Below are 20,131 nucleotides of genomic sequence, written 5' to 3'. Positions count from 1 at the left end.
GATGAACCAACCATTTTAAAACTCCTAACCCTAAATGTTTAAATCGGATCATCTATCTTTACCATGCTGGGGTTTTTTTCTCTTGAATTAGACTGTTCCATTGTATCCAGTGCAGGCAGTTTGCAGTTCAACTACTTTATTTCCAAACTTCTTTTAATCTCTGGGGAAAAGAGGCAACATTTTATATATATAGTGGAAACAGATTCTTGTAGAGATTCTAGTTTTAAGAAACAAATCCATTTTTTCCATAATTGCTTGTTTTCAATCAAACGGTGCCTTATTCGAGCTTGAAGTACTAACAGCAGCAATGGCCTCCAGCTTTCAGTACAAATCCTATAAAAGCCTCTTTGGAAGGTAGCTAAAAATTGTTCTGAGGTGTTTTCAGTGACCAACAGCTTCACCTTTCCTCCCACGTCAAAAACAAAACTATTCCAGGAAGATACTGAGCAAACAAAATGCAACCACTACAAACAATGCCAACCGTTCAGAGGAGCAGAATGGCTCAGAACCAGTTTGCCCACCACTCACATATCTGCATGCACCCTTCAGAAGTTATTTTAGATGTTTGTCTGTCTCCCAGAATAGTTAAGAGTAATAATAGGAGTTAAGGGAGGATGGATGCCTTAACTTTTACTTCCCTTGCTTTTTCTGCTTTGTGTCATATTAGTTAACCATGGTTTCTCGTGTAACACTAATTATAGATGTATGTGACAGAGGGAGAGTTGGTTGAAATTAGCTTCTGTGACCAAGATTATAAAAGATTTTCAAAATGCACATAATGCTCTAGGACAACACATCCCCTGTATTGTTTAAGCCAAGTGTCATGGTGTGTGTAAGATATTATAATGCTACTTAATGGACTATAAGCAGTGTGACATTTTGCCACTCGCAAAGGCGAGTATGACACCTGGTAGTGTTAAGATCAAGAGAGTGAAATGTCCACTGCTTTAGAAAAATAAAGAAAAATATTACAAGTAGGGAGATGTAAAGTATTTTGAAAATTTCACCTGAAAATACTGTATAAAATACCGTAAATACTATTAGAACATACAAATTAATACTTAGCTCCCACTCTTAAGGATTTTGAGAAAGATGGACCATTTGTTCACCAGACAAGGGCTAGGAAATCAGGACTGTATGCGGGGAGCTGGTGGACAGGAAATTGGTGAGCAGTAGGAGGAAGGTTGGGACCATGTGCTTATCTGAAAGGGGGGATAACAAAGGATTAGCCCTAGAGAAGTGAATTGGGTTTGGACACTTCTTATGAGTAAGAGGAAGGAGGGCAACTAGGAAGGAGGGCAGTTAGGGGGACCAGACTTTTTAGGGATGGGGAGGAGTATTGTGAATTATTGGCAGCTGAGAATTGGGATTTGGATGTTGGTTATTAAGATAGCAGAAGTGTTGGCAAACTGGGAGAGAAGTATATTAGTTCCAGGCACTTGTTAAAGGGGAATAGCAGAAAGGTTCTGCAGCTGAGAGGAGCGTCAAAATGGGTTCTCTTGTTGAGGGGTGACATGGTGGTTGAGCAGCTGAGTGAGTGGTTGAGGTGTATGAGGAATTACAAGAAGTTTAAGCAGCTAGGATTGTGGAGGGAGGAGGAAGTTGAGTATTTGTGGAGGTAGCTATTACACTGCTGAATATATCCAACACTGGGTAGGGGGAAGGGCAAAATTCCATTTTTAAAAAATTTAAACAAAATTCTGAAGTTTGAAATTTTTCTAACAGATTTATAGAGGGTTGAAAATGGGGGGCAAGTTTAACAAAATAATTCAAAAACCGTTTTGCATTTCAAATTCAATTAAAAAAAATCAAGAAAATTTTTGACCAGTTCTATTATTAATTTTTGGTATTTCTAGGTAGTTTATTAAAAATGAGCACACTGATCAGTCATCTAAAATGTGAAGGAAAAGGTAAGAGTATAAACTTTTTTTTTTATAACAAAAATAACTTTTAGACAGAAAGAAAATTCATGGTGAAAGAGCTTACTTCAAATAAACATCACAGGAAACTTAAAAGCTAGAGAAGAAAAAACAATAAATTGCCTCAACCAAGAGCAGAGAAATAATAGAAGAGATACAGTTCTGAAATTAGTTGACAATGAAAGACTGAAGGCTAGAGAAAACTATCACAATGTGTCAGCAAATGGACATGGAGTAGCCTGATTTGTCAAATAAAAAAAATGACTGTTTATTTTGACTGAAAAATGGTTCATCAGTCAAGACGTCAAGGAACTAAAGGCAAAAATTAGCTAATGCCCAATGAAAGCTCAATGCCAACTGAACATAAAACTAGAAAAAGAAAGATAAATATTATGAAAAAAAATAAATGAACTTTTCCCACCAACTTGGGGGGAAAACGCATTCTGTGGAACTTCCAGAGCTTAATTCTATTTTTATATTCCGTTGTCTGCAGGTCTTTTAAAAACTAATGTTGATGAAGTTCTCAAGCAGTGGGAATGTTGACAATCTCTCAAGGCTAAAAAACAACACTGAAAAGCCAGAGCTTTCTAAATTTGTTGCTTTGGGTGTGCAGGACTTGGAAAATGTGGCATCTCCTCAGCCTGCAAAGGCAGAGAGCATCCAATCTAGTCCCAAGTGACATGGTTTGATGTGATGGTTTTTAAAGTCCCAAAGAGAAAAAGGAAGGGGAGAAGAAAGGGTGGAGAATAGGAACAGGACGTAAGCCCAGTGTAACATGGCAGCAAAACTAATCTAAAGCGGTGAATTAAGCAATTAAATAAAGTAACAGGAAGATACTGAGACTGCTGTCCAAAAATATGGTGATGGGCCTTAGGCCCATGAGATACTGTGAGACCATATGGCCTTCACAGGCCGAGGTCAGACCTTGTGGCCCTCACAGGTTGAGGTCCTCACCCTTCTGCACCCTCTGTCCCCCTTGCAGCAGGGAGGGAGGTATAGGGCTCAGACACCGCTGAGTCCTGTGGGGGTGGAGAGTCGAGATATGGTTTCAGAGTTATGGGTCATATGGTAATGAGCCTTGTAACCCAGTCACTGGAATCAATTAAATGGCTGATATAAGTGAGTATGGGTGATGGCCAGGTAGTGCCCCTGGCCTGTGCTAAAGTTTAATAAAAGTTGCGGCCTGCCACTTGATTCCATGCATGTGTCTGTCCTCCTTTCACCGCCATGTCCACATCAAAGTACTCAAGTATCAAGAAGGTGACTTGAGGTGACTTAAGAAGGTGACCAGATGACTGGAAAATCAGAAACACAAATACCTTGGGAACTAGATTTATCATGTTGTTGACTTGAAGGAAATACAGTGCTGTCATTAAAAGACAGTAAAAATTAGTTTGTTGGGGATTAATGCTGGTAGAAAATTGTCAAGTATTTTTCATGGAAAATTTCATAATTTTTTTTTCCAAAATTAAGAACTCCCCCCAACAACGATCCCTGTTTTGATAACAATTTGATAAAATCCCTGCTTTTGATGATTTTTGGTTTTCATAAACCAATAATATTTTAACAGAAGCAAACGTTTTCATCAAAGATTTTTCCAGAAAAAAGTTCACATGCCTCAAAAAGCCATTTTACCATTAAAAAAATGCAGGTAGGTGTACTGGGAAAATACGCAATAAGTACGTATATAGAACCCCACAGAAAGAGAAGACAAAACTGAGCCAAATAAAGATTAATGATCTGTCTCTGTATTTATAGTGTCTAATCACAGTATTTTCTACACAAAATATTCTGGTATTTATTCATGATCCTTATGATCCCATAAGATTCCTGGGACAGAGACTGCAACTTATATACAGGTAAAAACAAAAGACAATGAACTAATATGTTGTCATTTCCCACCCGCCCCACCCATGTCCCCGGCTTATGCCCCAGAATAGATGAAGATTGCTTAGGATGGTCAAGGATACCTATATTTAAAAAATGTAGAAATACATGGAAATTAAAATGAACCATCAATTTTCACCACCTTGCATAGAACACCACATATTTGCATTGAAAATGTTGCAATTTTGTACATACTCTCCCTTCTCCCCACTCCTCCACATTTTCTCACACATGACAAAATATGAAAATCTGGGCTTAGAAGGACTTATGTTTTAGAACCAGACCTACAAAACCTTTCTCAATTATACTTCATGAAGTCATTCAACCATAGGAATGTATTCTTCCATCTCTCAGGCCCTAACTTGTCTGTCAAGAGATTTCTCAATTTGGGCTAGTGAAGCACCCAAGAAGATCATTTAGGCCAAGGGTCTATTATTCAGGACAGAGCTGAACTACAATTTTCAAAAATTACAATAGTGTCAATGACTGTAGAATGATTTATTGAAACAAATAGGTTGCAAATACAGACCTACCCTTTCTTCTGGTTATGGTTAAGTTCCGCTTTCAGGCTTCAGCATTTTCGGTTGTGGTGCATTATTTTACTGGTGGGAGAACCTCAAAGGTTTGGGAGATTTGCTGCAGTTGCACTTAAAATCCTGCAAAATATTTCACACAATATCTTTACTTTTCTGCCTCCGGTCCCAACTGGAACCAATGAATCTCTCTGCATACTTCTATGGTCCCATCCCCTTGGCATCCGAGCATTTCATAAACACTAATGAATTACCCATATAAAATAGGTGATCCATGTTTTATTTTGTGTTCCAGATGTGTGAAATGAGGAACTATGGTATTTGGAAATTAAGCATCTTGCCGCAGATCACATAGTAGGTCAAGTAGCAGAGCCAGGGACTGAACCCAGAGCTCCTAAGACCTAGGGCAGTGTTTTAACCACATGACCAGAAATGGGACAACCTAAAATAAACCTTTTAAAAACATGGAAGCCAGTCTTTTTTGATGTTAGTAAAGTTCAAACACAATTTTAATTTCAGCTTGGGGAATAGATCAGAACCTGTTTTGCTTTTATTTGAGCCAGTTCATGCAACTCAACTTTATTCTGGGAGTTTCCTTTGTCTTTACATTTTGAAATCTGTGCTACTTCCTTCTGTACAAAATTGTGGATGCTAAGGAATTATTAATGCAGTACATTCTATGCTCCCAGTCCTGAAATCATTTCTTAGCCCTTCCTACTTATGTAAAATTCCTACTGACTTCAGGACTATGTTTTATATTTGGAAAGCAAAAACAACAAATTTTAAAGTCAGAAAGAATGTTAAAAGCCATAAACAAAAAAGAGTTGTAGTGGCACAATTTGCTTAGTACAATTAATGAGTTTTGACAGGAAAGATGGACATTGATACCCTGATGCTTTAGTATATGTTATACAGTGTAGTAAAAAATGAAATTTATCAAATGTATTATCCTGAGTAGCTCTTTTCTTTTTCCTCCATTACAAAAGACTCTGGACAAACTAGTCACAGCACCAGTGTGATACACTTTAATGAGTGATAAGCCAAAATTATCCATTTTTGTGGCAAAAGATTTAGCAGTGTTCTAGAAAAATGAAGATATCGTCAACTGCTGAAAGCCCTCATTATTGCTCAAGGAATCAGTTGAAACTGGTTCAGAAACACCATTTGTTACCTGGAGATGCCTCTTACTTAGTTCTAACACTGGAACAAGAATTTTGTGTATGGTAAATAATTTCAGGAGCCTTTGGAAATTATCTTTCTTTTCTAATTGAAGCTTGTTGTACAAGTTTTGAACAGGCCACTTGCTTCAAAGCTCTGTTGGGACAACTTTACAACTGCCTTCTGAGCAGAGATTATAATTTAAAAGACTTTTAGGAAGATTTTAGGTTTCAGAGTAGCAGCCGTGTTAGTCTGTATTCGCAAAAAGAAAAGGAGTACTTGTGGCACCTTAGAGACTAACAAATTTATTAGAGCATAAGCTTTCGTGAGCTACAGCTCACTTCATCGGATGCATTTGGTGGAAAAAACAGAGGAGAGATTTATATACACACACACAGAGAACATGAAACAATGGGTTTATCATACACACTGTAAGGAGAGTGATCACTTAAGATAAGCCATCACCAACAGCAGGGGGGGGAAGGAGGAAAACCTTTCATGGTGACAAGCAGGTAGGCTAATTCCAGCAGTTAACAAGAATATCAGAGGAACAGTGGGGGGTGGGGTGGGAGGGAGAAATACCATGGGGAAATAGTTTTACTTTGTGTAATGACTCCATTACACAAAGTAAAACTATTTCCCCATGGTATTTCTCCCTCCCACCCCACCCCCCACTGTTCCTCTGATATTCTTGTTAACTGCTGGAATTAGCCTACCTGCTTGTCACCATGAAAGGTTTTCCTCCTTCCCCCCCCTGCTGTTGGTGATGGCTTATCTTAAGTGATCACTCTCCTTACAGTGTGTATGATAAACCCATTGTTTCATGTTCTCTGTGTGTGTGTATATAAATCTCTCCTCTGTTTTTTCCACCAAATGCATCCGATGAAGTGAGCTGTAGCTCACGAAAGCTTATGCTCTAATAAATTTGTTAGTCTCTAAGGTGCCACAAGTACTCCTTTTCTTTTGCGAATACAGACTAACACGGCTGCTACTCTGAAACCTGTGATTATGCAAGGCACTGAATTTAGCCGTATAGAGTGGAAATCTGTCAACTTCATGAAAAAACTCGCACAGATACAGACAGACATCATCTTCCTCTCCAAATGCAAACAGATGGACATCATACCGAAAGGACTGAAGGTAAAAAATCCATTACAATCTACATACCACACAGACTATGCTGACAGCTTGTGCCACACACTCTCAAGGAAACTGCGGAACCACCTGATCAACATCCTCTACAGCAAACAGGGAAAGATTAAGAATGAGCTCTCAAAACTGGATACTCTCATAAAGAACCAACCTTCCACACAAACTTCCTCGTGGCTGGACTTTACAAAAACTAGACAAGCCATTTACAAAACACACTTTGATTCTCTACAAAAGAAAAAGGACACTAAGCTATCTAAACTACTATATGCCACAAGGGGCCACAACAATGGTTCCCGTAACCCACCCAGCAATATTGTTAATCTATCCAACTATACTCTTAGCCCAGCGGAAGAATCTGTCCTATCTCAGGGCCTCTCCTTTTGCCCCTCCACCCCCACGAACATGATACAGTTCTGTGGTGACCTAGAATCCTATTTTCGACGTCTCAGACTCAAGGAATATTTCCAACACACCTCTGACCAACATATTAACCCACAGAGACCTTCCTGCCAACACTACAAAAAGAAGGATTCTGGGTGGACTCCTCCTGAAGGTCGAAACAGCAGCCTGGATTTCTACATAGACTGCTTCCGCCGACGTGCACGAGCTGAAATTGTGGAAAAGCAGCATCGCTTACCCCATAACCTCAGCCATGCAGAACACAGTGCCATCCACAGCCTCAGAAACAACTCTGACATCATAATCAAAAAGGCTGACAAAGGAGGTGCTGTCGTCATCATGAATAGGTCAGAGTATGAACAAGAGGCTACTAGGCAGCTCTCCAACACCACTTTCTACAAGCCATTACCCTCTGATCCCACTGAGAGTTACCAAAAGAAACTACAGCATTTGCTCAAGAAACTCCCTGAAAAAGCACAAGAACAAATCCGCACAGACACACCCCTGGAGCCAGGACCTGGGGTATTCTATCTGCTACCCAAGATCCATAAACCTGGAAATCCTGGATGCCCCATCATCTCAGGCATTGGCACCCTGACAGCAGGATTGTCTGGCTATGTAGACTCCCTCCTCAGGCCCTTCGTTACCAGCACTCCCAGCTACCTTCAAGACACCACCGATTTCCTGAGGAAACTACAGTCCATTGGTGATCTTCCTAAAAACACCATCCTAGCCACTATGGATGTAGAAGCCCTCTACACCAACATTCCACATAAAGATGGACTACAAGCCGTCAGGAACAGTATCCCCGATACTGTCACGGCTAACCTGGTGGCAGAACTCTGTGACTTTGTCCTGACCCATAACTATTTCACATTTGGTGACAATGTATACCTTCAAATCAGCGGCACTGCGATGGGTACCCGCATGGCCCCACAATATGCCAACATTTTTATGGCTGACTTAGAACAACGCTTCCTCAGCTCTCGTTCCCTAATGCCCCTACTCTACTTGCGCTACATTGATGACATCTTCATCATCTGGTCCCATGGAAAAGAAGCTCTTGAGGAATTCCACCATGATTTCAACAATTTCCATCCCACCATCAACCTCAGCCTGGACCAGTCCACACAAGAGATCCACTTCCTGGACACTACGGTGCTAATAAGCGATGGTCACATAAACACCACCCTATATCGGAAACCTACTGACCGCTATTCCTACCTACATGCCTCTAGCTTTCATCCAGATCATACCACTCGATCCATTGTCTACAGCCAAGCGCTACGATATAACCGCATTTGCTCCAACCCCTCAGACAGAGACAAACACCTACAAGATCTCTATCATGTATTCCTACAACTACAGTACCCACCTGCTGAAGTGAAGAAACAGATTGACAGAGCCAGAAGAGTACCCAGAAGTCACCTACTACAGGACAGGCCCAACAAAGAAAACAACAGAACGCCACTAGCCATCACCTTCAGCCCCCAACTAAAACCCCTCCAACGCATCATCAAGGATCTACAACCTATCCTGAAGGACGAGCCATCGCTCTCTCAGATCTTGGGAGACAGACCAGTCCTTGCTTACAGACAGCCCCCCAATCTGAAGCAAATACTCACCAGCAACCACACACCACACAACAGAACCACTAACCCAGGAACCTATCCTTGCAACAAAGCCCGTTGCCAACTCTGTCCACATATCTATTCAGGGGATACCATCATAGGGCCTAATCACATCAGCCACACTATCAGAGGCTCGTTCACCTGCGCATCTACCAATGTGATATATGCCATCATGTGCCAGCAATGCCCCTCTGCCATGTACATTGGCCAAACTGGACAGTCTCTACGTAAAAGAATGAATGGACACAAATCAGACGTCAAGAATTATAACATTCAAAACCAGTTGGAGAACACTTCAATCTCTCTGGTCACTCGATCACAGACCTAAGAGTGGCTATACTTCAACAAAAAAGCTTCAAAAACAGACTCCAACGAGAGACTGCTGAATTGGAATTAATTTGCAAACTGGATACAATTAACTTAGGCTTGAATAGAGACTGGGAATGGATGAGTCATTACACAAAGTAAAACTATTTCCCCATGGTATTTCTCCCTCCCACCCCACCCCCACTGTTCCTCTGATATTCTTGTTAACTGCTGGAATTAGCCTACCTGCTTGTCACCATGAAAGGTTTTCCTCCTTCCCCCCCCTGCTGTTGGTGATGGCTTATCTTAAGTGATCACTCTCCTTACAGTGTGTATGATAAACCCATTGTTTCATGTTCTCTGTGTGTGTGTATATAAATCTCTCCTCTGTTTTTTCCACCAAATGCATCCGATGAAGTGAGCTGTAGCTCACGAAAGCTTATGCTCTAATAAATTTGTTAGTCTCTAAGGTGCCACAAGTACTCCTTTTCTTTTTAGGAAGATTTTAGGAAGATTGAAGGAAATACAAGGTCTCCATCTGCCTGAGTATCCCCAGGAGAGTAGTTCACATGAGTAGACAATAGAAGTCAGTAAGATCACTCATATCAGTAAGCAAGAAGAGCTACTAATACTGAAATTAGACAGAGGAATAAAAATGGGCATTGTGTGTTTTATTCTTAGAAGATGTCCTTGATTTTTCAGTGCTATGAGAAAATTGCTGACCATGACCTAAGATGTATGTCAAAATAAATGACTATTTCATCAAATGTTCTTCATATAAAAATCAAACATTTTTTGTTTGTCAAGGTGGCAAAGCCAGTTCCAGCTGTTTGTGTCCATAAGCAGCTTCTGTCAAGTGAAAACATTCCAAACATTGACACCTCTTGCAAAGGTTTGTATAGAGACAGCTTACAAAAAAAGCAAACAGATGGTGAGACATTTTATCTGCTGAGCGACAGCTAAAATGAGATGATTCCTCTTAGCAACAGTGTTTCATGCTCGTGTGACTCTTAATGTGTGATCTTAACATGATCTAGGGCAGTGGTTCTCAAACTAGGGCCACCGCTTGTTTAGGGAAAGCCCCTGGCTGGCCGGGCCAGTTTGTTTACTTGCTGCGTCTGCAGATTCGGCCAATCGCAGCTCCCACTGATCGCAGTTCACCGTTCCAGGCCAATGGGGGCTGCAGGAAGGGCGGCCAGCACTTCCCTCAGCCCACGCTGCTTCCTGCAGCCCCCATTGGCCTAGAGCGGTGAACCACGGCCAGTGGGAGCCACAATCGGCCAAACCTGCGGACACGGCAGGTAAACAAAGCGGCCCGGCCAGCCAGGGTCTTTCCCTGAACAAGCGGCGGCCCTAGTTTGAGAACCAATGATCTAGGGGATGACCACTTGTTTAAATAATGTTCATTTGAATAGGCTAAAAATATCTTCCTCCACAGCAAAAACAAATGGGATTTAACTATGTAGGAGATATTTTCTTAAACAATGAGACTTGGTAGCTAGATATAATTTGGCAGTTTTATTTTCTGGTTTAGGTGAAGTTCCCTATCCTTTAGGGAGTTGGGGTGGGGGAGAAGCGTGTAGATGAATACATATTATAGTGACATTATTAATCATTTCCAAATCTAATATGAATTGTTTGCTCAGTCATAGAATTCAGAGTGAAAATGTTTCATTCTCCAAAGTTCTGTTGATAGGGATTTCAACAAACAAACATTGCTTTTTGATAACTCTCACTCTGTGCTCTAGCATTTCACTACAGAGACAATTCTTCAAAGATCACTGCTATGAATGAGAAAAAGATGACAGTCAGATAAAAAGCTTTCAGTGAAAACTTGAGTTCTTTGTCAAGATAAAAGGTAGGGGATTTTTTATTTTCGTATCAGTATTCTCACACAGGATATTCACATTAATCTGGATTTATGATTAGCGATGTTGCAGGCATGAAATAGTCACTATCTTTCCAGGTCTTGATGCAACCCAATGCTATGTGTATCCTTACAGATACACTTAACAGCTGTTGCACAGTACCATCCAATTAGTTCTACTGAAATCACAAAATCATTCCAAGAAGTGCTATTTACAGCATAGGATAAGAAATAGGACAAAGCGTCAGATTCGAAAATAATATCCACAGAGCCTTTAATTCACATCTGACCCAACTGTCATAAATTTCCATACATGCCTAGCAACAACCACAGGTTTTCCATGAGACACATTCATTCAAAATTAATCATACAGTCACAAAAGAATCACTTGACCGTACATGGATTTCTTGGTCCATCAGATGACTCTCGGAATTGTGTTGTACCTTCCTTTCCCACATGCTTCTGCCTGTATTCTTTATCTGTCTTAATTGCTCCTTTTAAATCATGTTATTCTCATCTTCATATCCACTGTGCTTAGAAACTTATTTATAATCTATAGCAATGCAGAGGCCCCAATACAATCAGGGCCCCATTATGTCAGGTGGGAATTAAACAAAGATAGCCCCTGCCCCCAGAGAGTTCACTATCTAGGATTTTGACAAGATGCCACAGGTGGATAAACACACACACAGGTGGTGTGAGGGAAAGGTAATCATAAAGATAAGTACATTTACATGAGTAGTTTTAGTGATCAAATAGTCACCAGGAGCTGGCAGCCTGACTGATACCAGACAGAAGTGATTTGTGAGCATCAAATCATTGACAATTTGAGCTTGCTTATTCTTGGACTCTAAAAACAAGGTGGGGGAATTCAGTAGTGGGAAAATAATTGCTGTTCTTGACCCTAGTTATGTAAAAAATAAAAAATAGTAAAAGGACCATTTTACTAAATGATCATATATTTTTTTTCAGTTTTAAATGTCCTAGAGGCAATAAGCAGACTGTCAACGTTTAGTGAAATGTTGCTAAGTGCTACACAACACTTGAGTGGTGCTATAAGACTGGCACTAGTACTGTATATTAATCATATTATGTCAACCATTGGTAACATATGGTATTGTAATTATATCTAACATGTTTACAAAAAGATGTGAACAGGTGCTAATGTTTGTGTTCCAAATGTTCACAGGCCTTAACAAGATGTTCCCTTTTCCAAACTGTGCCCCACCAACTAAACAAACCTAAAAATCCTATTAAAATAGGACATAGAATACTTCAAATTATTTCACTGTTTCAAAAAACTTTTTTGACATGGTTGTTTAAAAGGCAATTGATGACATATTTTGGAAAAGAGGTAGTTAGGGTTGCGTTATCATGGGGAGAAGCTCTGCAGGTTCAAAACTACACAGGAAAAGCAATGGTGAAAAACCTATGTTAACACAGAGTTAAGGTTGCTTGCTGCTATGTTGTCCCATTGCAGAACGCTGAGTTGAGCAAAATTCAAACATCTGAAAACTAGGAAATACACAGTTAAAGTTGATCATGCAACCTTAACTCTGACCTCTTTCAGCAATGTCCCAATATGCCCCATTAACTCACATACCTTTAGTCAACCAACCCCACAGTTTCTGAAATGTACAAGTTGTTCTCCTCCTTTTAAAACCCATTTATTCTAATCTACAGGATTTCATCCAACACTATTAAAGGATGAAAAGGAGGGGGGAAAAAAAGGTTGCCCATGCCATCTTCTATCTGTTCCACTGAAGCTGGCAGTAGCCAATGGGAAAGATTTGCATACACTCCAGGTGCAGTCAGTATGGTAGGTGACTTACACTAAAAGATGGAGGCAGAAGTTGGGCTCTCTTGGTAAAGGAGATGAGGATGAAGATGAGGAGATCTATGTTTTGCAACCTCTGATGTGACACACCAAACAGAATTGCTGCATGTGCTGAAGGTTCAGGATACAGTATGCATCATTTTAATGAAGAACTGTATACAATATATATTTGGTCGGCACCGGGTTTTATTACAAAGGGTTTTGTCAGTAAGGAGCTGGGATACAACAATATTCTAATACTTTAATGATGGTTAAGTGAAAGTATAGATTGAGATGGTATTCTGTGAGGAAGGGTAAGGGGTTATAAAAGGGTGTGAAGTGATTCTGAAGTTATACATGTCTGCTATTCTTTCTGAAGAGTTGGATAAATTTGTGACTATATGCCAGGATCTGGAATCTCTTGAATCTTATAGTGCCAAGGAGGGCTTTGGAGTGGAGCCCGGAACTGGAGCCCGGAGCAACTCCGGAGCAGTGGAGCTGCAGGTTTTTGTCTGGAGCTGGAGCTGGAGTGGAGCCGGAGCACAACTCCAAAGCCCTGGTGCCAAGAGCCAGAGCAAGTGTGTGCTATGTGCATAGTGAGGCATTGCTTGAAAAGAGTACAGGGAAGGTGGCATGGGCAACCTTTCTTGCTCTCCCTTTTCTCCTTTAAGAGTGTTAGATGAAATTCTGAGGATGAGAGTGAATGGGTTGTAAAAGGTGGTGAAGAGCTTGTACATTTCAGCATTTGTAGGATTGGCAGAGTAAAGGTATGTGTGCTAATGGGGGATACTGGGGCATTGCTGGAAAAGAGCAGTTAACTGGTCATTTCCTGGCTTTCACAAGTTTCAGTTTTACTCCACTCAGCATTCAGCAAGGGGATGACACACCAATAAGCAACCTTAACTCTGCATTAATGTAGTTTTTGCCATTGGATTGCCTATTTTTTTTATAACAGGAAAAAATATGTTGTTGGTAGGAGGTTAGCAATCATTTAGGCAGTTGTACAGATCCTGTCCCATAGTTTGCATATCAGGCCAGCCAGCTCTCCTCTCCCCAACCAGCCCTGCTTTGGCACACCTCTCCAGCCATACCACCCCAACCCATTCACTGCATTCCCCACTCCAACCTGGCCACATCGCCACTACTGTACCCAACCCTACCTCCACCCCCATTCCTCACAAGCAGGAAATGTATCCCCCTGAAGTCTTCACTCTCTGGCATATAAATGTTTCTATTGCCATTACTTCCCACCCCTGTGCTATAACCCAACTCACATGCAATACCTGGACCATGTTTCAGAATGATTGGCAGGTGGAGTTTGTGGCAGGGCCAACAAGAGAAATCACAGGCAGGATTTCTGATCCAAAATACTGATTGCTTTATGTTTGAGAGAAAGATCCTCTTACCTCTGTCTAACACATATACCCCATCTCTGAAAGACAGCAAGGTGTCAGCTTGCCATACAATACACATTTCCTGGTCAGCCATGAACCTTCCAATTTTCTCATTAATGTTCTTCTGGCTCTTATTAATAGCATTCATATGGTCACTGTAGCAATTATTTAGACACCCAGCCAAATCAAAGAAAACTAATCACAGCTCCTGGACATAAATCTCTGAGGTAGTTCAAATCTGCTCTCATACGTTGCATGAGGTATAAATCAGAAATGAGGCCAGATCATTTCTACCCAAGTGAATCACCACAATGTTCCGTAGTCACTAGTTAGACTTTGCAAAGTGTGCACAACGTAATGCCAGTACAGGCCATCTCCTCAATCCAAATTAGCCTGTAGTCAGCAATCCCCAGGTCATGGTGTACTCTTTCCTGTCCTGTAACCTTGTGCCAGGAATCATCCAGAATCCACACATTGGCAACACCTTATAATGCGACCCTAACCACCTTGGCAGTGCGTATATTTCTTTTCCTTCAGTGGTCAAGGTACATGAGCTGCACACTCGGGGTCTTTGGAAATGCCACATTAATGTGCGCAGAGGTCAGGAAGGAACGACTTGCTGCAACCCTGCACCGCTCCCTGAGAGGTTATTAGGAGATTTTCTTAAAAACCAAACCAAGGGTTGCCTACCACCCATATTCATTACCCATCCCTTCCACAGCCATAGCCCTTCTCCTTGTTCCCCTGTCCTGACCTCTCAACACACACACACACACACCTCAGTCTCCAGCTCCTCCTCACCCAATACAACACATTTGGTTAGACTGCCTACTGACTAGTCTGCTGTGTCTACAGTAAAGCTCCCCATAAAATAAAAACACATTATAACAGAAACCAATTTACATTAGTTATTAAATCTATTGTACAGGTGTTGGACTAGAAAAGTCAATGGGGGTGTTGGCACATTCCCTCAAACAACACAGATAAGCATAACGGGCTGCACAGAAACCCTCTCATGGATTTCTTCTTTATTGGCACATCTTCACAGCATTCCTTCGAAACTGCACATCTATGCAAGCAAAGAAGTGAGTATTTTCTTAAATAGTGTTCACAATTTGGATCCTCCAAATACTTGGTGGGTACCATGCACTACCCTGGATAAAAATTGACTGATTGAGACCATTTTTACCTGCATCACAGCAATAGTTTGATCTCTAGATCTGCACACACACACACACAAAACCATCTAGAAACTTTTTGGAAAATGGCTATTATTTCAGGACTTATATTTCTGGAACTCCTGGCTCAAATGACCCCACATTTGGGTCACTAATCCTACGCTGCACCTTCTGAGGCACACTAAATTCCAAAGGAATCTGACGTAGCATGTCAATTTGAGAGGATTTAGAAAGATCAACCTTTAAACAGAAGTCGTGATGCAACCTTAACTATAGTGACACTGCCATGCCACTGTAATACCCAAGTGCCTTCCAAGGGGCATTACCTTCCCATTCATCATGTGACAGAAAAGTATTTAGTTGTAGCAGTAGTGCGTTATCACCTAAAGGCCCTGTCATGGTCCCTGAAAGATGGTCCAGCCCCAAAGAACTTACAATCTAAGTATATAATGAGACACAAACTGATACAAAAGATGGAAGGAACACAAGGTAACAGTTAGACAATTATACCTGGTGTAGAAAACATTGGCCTGTCAGCTGTACAGCCATTACTTTACACAACAGCAGAGAATACTAGCCTAGATGTTAAAGATACAGTAGAACCCCATTTATCTGAGCCTCCGTTATCTGGCTTTCCCAATTGACTGAACTGGAGCTCAGGCTGTCAGCCCTGGGCAGTGGGGCTCCCATTGTCAGACCTAGGCAGTGGGACTTGGAGTTCAGATGAAGCCCGAGTCCCGCAGCCCAGGGCTGACAACTCTTTGCCCATTCTCTGGATTATCCGGGTTTTTAATGATCTGATCTGGCCCCAGACCCAATTAGAACAGACAAACAGGGTTCAACTGTATATGTATATTAAACCAAAAGAAAGATACCACAAGAGGTAAAACCAGGAAGATTTATAACTAATTAATGCTTGTACAGTTGTTAGAACACAGGCCTTGTTATTGTGCTCTCATTTCTGGTACAAAGTCTAGAACTTAAATAATCCTTCTGGCTCTGTTATAAATAATATTTAAAAATCCAAACATAACATGCAGATTGCTCCCTTTATGGAGGAAGGTAACAAGTAAGATATGAATATTTTTATGGAACTTGTGAGCTGCTCATATACTATGGTGATGGGTGCAGTATGACAATCTAGATAACGTTATGTTAGATAGAATGGTCCTGTCCCATCTCCACAAAAAGCAAGCACATCTGGCCCAAGCAGAAACAGTGGATACTACATCCTCTCTCCCAGGAAGACAAGGCAACCATGCTCCCTTTGAATTCTGAAAGTAAAATCCTGGGACCACGAAGCTTATGGGATTATCACTGACTCCAATGAGACCATGATTTCACCCCCCAGACCCATTGTGCCTGCCTGAAGTTCTATACCTCAGGCAGAAACTTCTGCTCAGCCGCTAGTGTGTCTTTGCACCACTCTTTACCAAGGTCACAACTGAACCTATATTGGATGTAACTGAAGGAGTCATTTGTTAATTCATAAATCAGTGTCTTGTATGTTGATCTATCATATGCCAGAATAAGAACTGTCTCAAAATTCTACTTATTTCAGACACCATAGCCAGCCTGTCAGCTGTTTTCAGCTATTGTTATTTTTCTGAGATCTCAATGGGTAGTTGTAGGAAGAGCTGTAAAGTGTCCCATTTTGTCACCACTCCTGTTCAACATGTGTATGGGGTCATTAGAAGAGTTATTACGCAGGCATGGGAGGAGGTCTTTTCAGGATGCTGATGACACCCAAGAGAACGTCTCTATCTCATCGGATTTGGATGTTGCAGTTCAGCATCTCAGCTGGCCGAGGCTCAGCCTAGATAAAACTGAGGTAACAATGGTGGCTGGAGGCAGTCAGAAGAGGTGGTAGAAATAGTACAAGCCCCTTCAGTTGAGGAAATGTGTTTGCCACAACTTAGATTTGATTTTAAACCTCTTCTGTTTGATGATGCTACAGCAGTAACCTAGTCAGCTTTTTGTCATTTACGTCTGGCTAAGAGGTCAAGACCTTTCCTTCTGGATGTGGACCTTACCACCATTATCCATGTTTCTATCACATCAATATTAGACTATACTGCAGTGTGCTCTTCATGGGGTTATACCTTAAAACCATTCAGAGACTGAAGCTGGTGCAGAATGTAGCAGTTCGCTTCTTGAGAGCACAGCAGCTCTTTGGGAGCACATGGCCCCGGGGCTCTGGGATCTGCGTTGGCTCTGGATGAAGTTTAAGGTGTTGTTTATGACCTATAAAGCCCTGAATGATCTGGGACCAGTTTATCTGAGGGATTGCCTCTCTCCCCATGTCACACTGCCACAGCTGCAGTCAGCAGACACACTTAAGCTGGATCTCCACACTATAATGGTGGGAGGGAGTGGCTGGCAGGGTGTTGCCTGTGACAGCCCTGAGATTCTGAAACTTGCTCCCATGTTATGTTCGTAGCATATACCCATAGAATTTAGATAAAAAATTATAAATATTCTTGCTGGAAGGTAGCAATGTAACACTGCTTTATTTCTTATCATTCAGACCACTACCACACAGGAACCAAATACAGAGAGAGACAAAGAAGGCTGCTCCCTCAAACTGAGAGGCACAACTCAACCCACCTTACTGTAGGCTGTCTGGCTGCAGACTGACTGCTGCTAGGCCTAGGTGGTGTATAGAGCCTCTTCATCATGATCAGAGGAAGATAGAGAAGTCCATAGGGTTTAATAAAGTTCACCTTGATCAACTCTACCTGTATTCAGCTTCACTCTGAATAGAAATACCTCCTAGCTTAAAAGCAGGACCAGGGAAAACCTCTGAACATTTAAATTGATAACTTCAGGTATTCAATACATCTCATGCATTGGTCCAAAATAGCCTGAATTTGGTGACTTTCCAGACATGCTGAAAAAGACACCTGATAGAGAGCTGAGGCTACGTTTACTAGATTGTGGAGGAAATAGGTGACTGGCTGGCTGGCCAGTTGAGTTCTGGTAGGACTGAATTCAGTGTTGGTGAGGTTTAATTTACTTGTATTTATTCCATGATCCCATGGTAGGGTGCGTAGGCCCTTGGATAGGCGTTTTTATTATTTTAAAATTAACTAAATATGTTTCTGTTGTACCTAAACTTGATTTAGATTTACTACAGTCACCCATGTAGACAACATACTCTGATATTATCTGACTTCATTGTGCCTCCTTAGCTTTTGTTTGCTCTGTGCAGTGATTTCAAAAGGCCACAGAATTGTATCTTATTCACAACTGGTTATCAGTTTTCAGTGAGTGGAGTCCTGGATAGCATTTACCTTGCATATACCACATAGCTATGCACAACATTCAGTCCCAGGAGATATTTACAGGCACACTGTCTCCTCTGGAATTTTAATTAATTGATCTGAACCCCAAATGTCATTAGTCTTAATCTCATAGTCAGAATCATTATTATTTCTAGACTATCTGAGCTTTTGCTAACACAATTTGTTCCCTAGACAAGTGTTTATTTGTCTGCTATTACAAAACCCATGTCTCCCTATTACTTGTTGGGTTTCTGCACAGTCTGAGAATGGAAAGACTGGGTAACAGGCCTGTGCATACACACAGAAGTATTTTTAATAAATGTAGAGAACGCTTTATTATAAGTGTCAAGTCATTCCTTCTCTTTCCATCCACTCCTTTATCATGTGTAAAGCCTCAGCATCACACATGCAGCAATGGCTAGAAGAGAATTAGTGCATGCAGCAGCCTGTTTAACTCTGGCACTGGGAGCTGGAAGGGAATTCCTTGAAAAATTCATGTGAAATTCATTAGCACTAATTCATGAGCCCTTGGACTACCTGTTGCCAATGTATTAATTCACGAACTTGCAGTTGGATTTACGCAAAAGCTGGGAATTGAAATACCAGCCAGCTGCAGCATTCTACACAATGGAAGACTTCAAATGGTTTACACTGCTAAATGCAAATTTTAGTACAGCCATATACATGGAAAAACAATACAAAACAAATGGATATAAACTGGCCATCAAGAAGTTAAGGCTTGAAATTAGGCAAAGGTTTCTAACCATCAGAGGAGTGAAGTTCTGAAACAGCCTTCAAAGGGGAGCAGTGGGGCCAATAAATGTAACTGGTTTCAGACTAAGCTTGATAAGTTTTTGGGGAAGATGGTATGATGAGACTGCCTACAATGGCATGTAGCCGATCTGTGACTGCTAGTAGCAAATATCCCCAATGGCTGGAGATGGGACATTAGATGGGGAGGGCTCTGAGTTACTACAGATAATTCTTTCCTGATGTCTGGCTTGTGGGTCTTGCTGAAATGCTCAGGGTTCAACTGATTGCCATATTTGGGGTTCAGAAGGACTTTTCCCCGAGGTCAGATTGTCAGAAATCCTGGGGGGGGGTGCCTTCTCCTAACACATGGAGCAAAGGTCACTTGCAGGTTTAAACTACTGTAAATGGTGGATGCTCTGTAACTTGAAGTCTTTAAATCATGATTTGAGGTCTTCAGTAACTCAGACAGAGGTTATGGTTCTATTACAAAAGTGGGTGGATGAGGTTCTGTGACCTGCAAAGTGCAGGAGGTCAGACTAGATGACCATGATAGTCCCTTCTAGCCTTAAAGTCTGTGAGTTATATATCAGCATCTGCATAATAGTTCAGGTCAGAAAGAGAAAAATAGAAGCTGGAGGGGAATTTGAGAAGGCAGGATATAATTATCCATTTTTTAAGTTTGCCAAAATACTGGGGGCTAATAACCTACTATTGTGGAAAAGATGTCAGGAAGGGAACAATTCAGGTTCTTTCTCCTTTTTTAACCCCACTTTCCCTTTAAACCATAGTAATTCATTTTAATGCATTGGCCTATCTCCAAAAGAGAAATTTAAGAGCAGAGTCTAATATATTTA

General features: G+C 41.1%; 1 long non-coding RNA gene across 2 annotated transcripts in view; it reads right to left on the bottom strand.

Moving 5' to 3' along the window:
• The window catches only part of LOC122456159, a 185,421-nt gene that overhangs the window by 123,454 nt on the left and 41,836 nt on the right, over positions 1–20,131 (bottom strand). For both annotated transcript variants that reach the window (XR_006274853.1, XR_006274851.1), the window contains exon 2: positions 4,340–4,462. This is a non-coding gene — a long non-coding RNA (uncharacterized LOC122456159). The remainder of the gene's footprint in view (positions 1–4,339; positions 4,463–20,131) is intronic.

Source organism: Dermochelys coriacea, chromosome 1 (assembly GCF_009764565.3).
Source record: "Dermochelys coriacea isolate rDerCor1 chromosome 1, rDerCor1.pri.v4, whole genome shotgun sequence".
In the NCBI taxonomy this organism is placed as follows: domain Eukaryota; kingdom Metazoa; phylum Chordata; order Testudines; family Dermochelyidae; genus Dermochelys; species Dermochelys coriacea.
The sequence above is the reverse complement of the archived record's forward strand: the minus strand, read 5'-3'. Positions and strand labels throughout refer to the sequence as shown.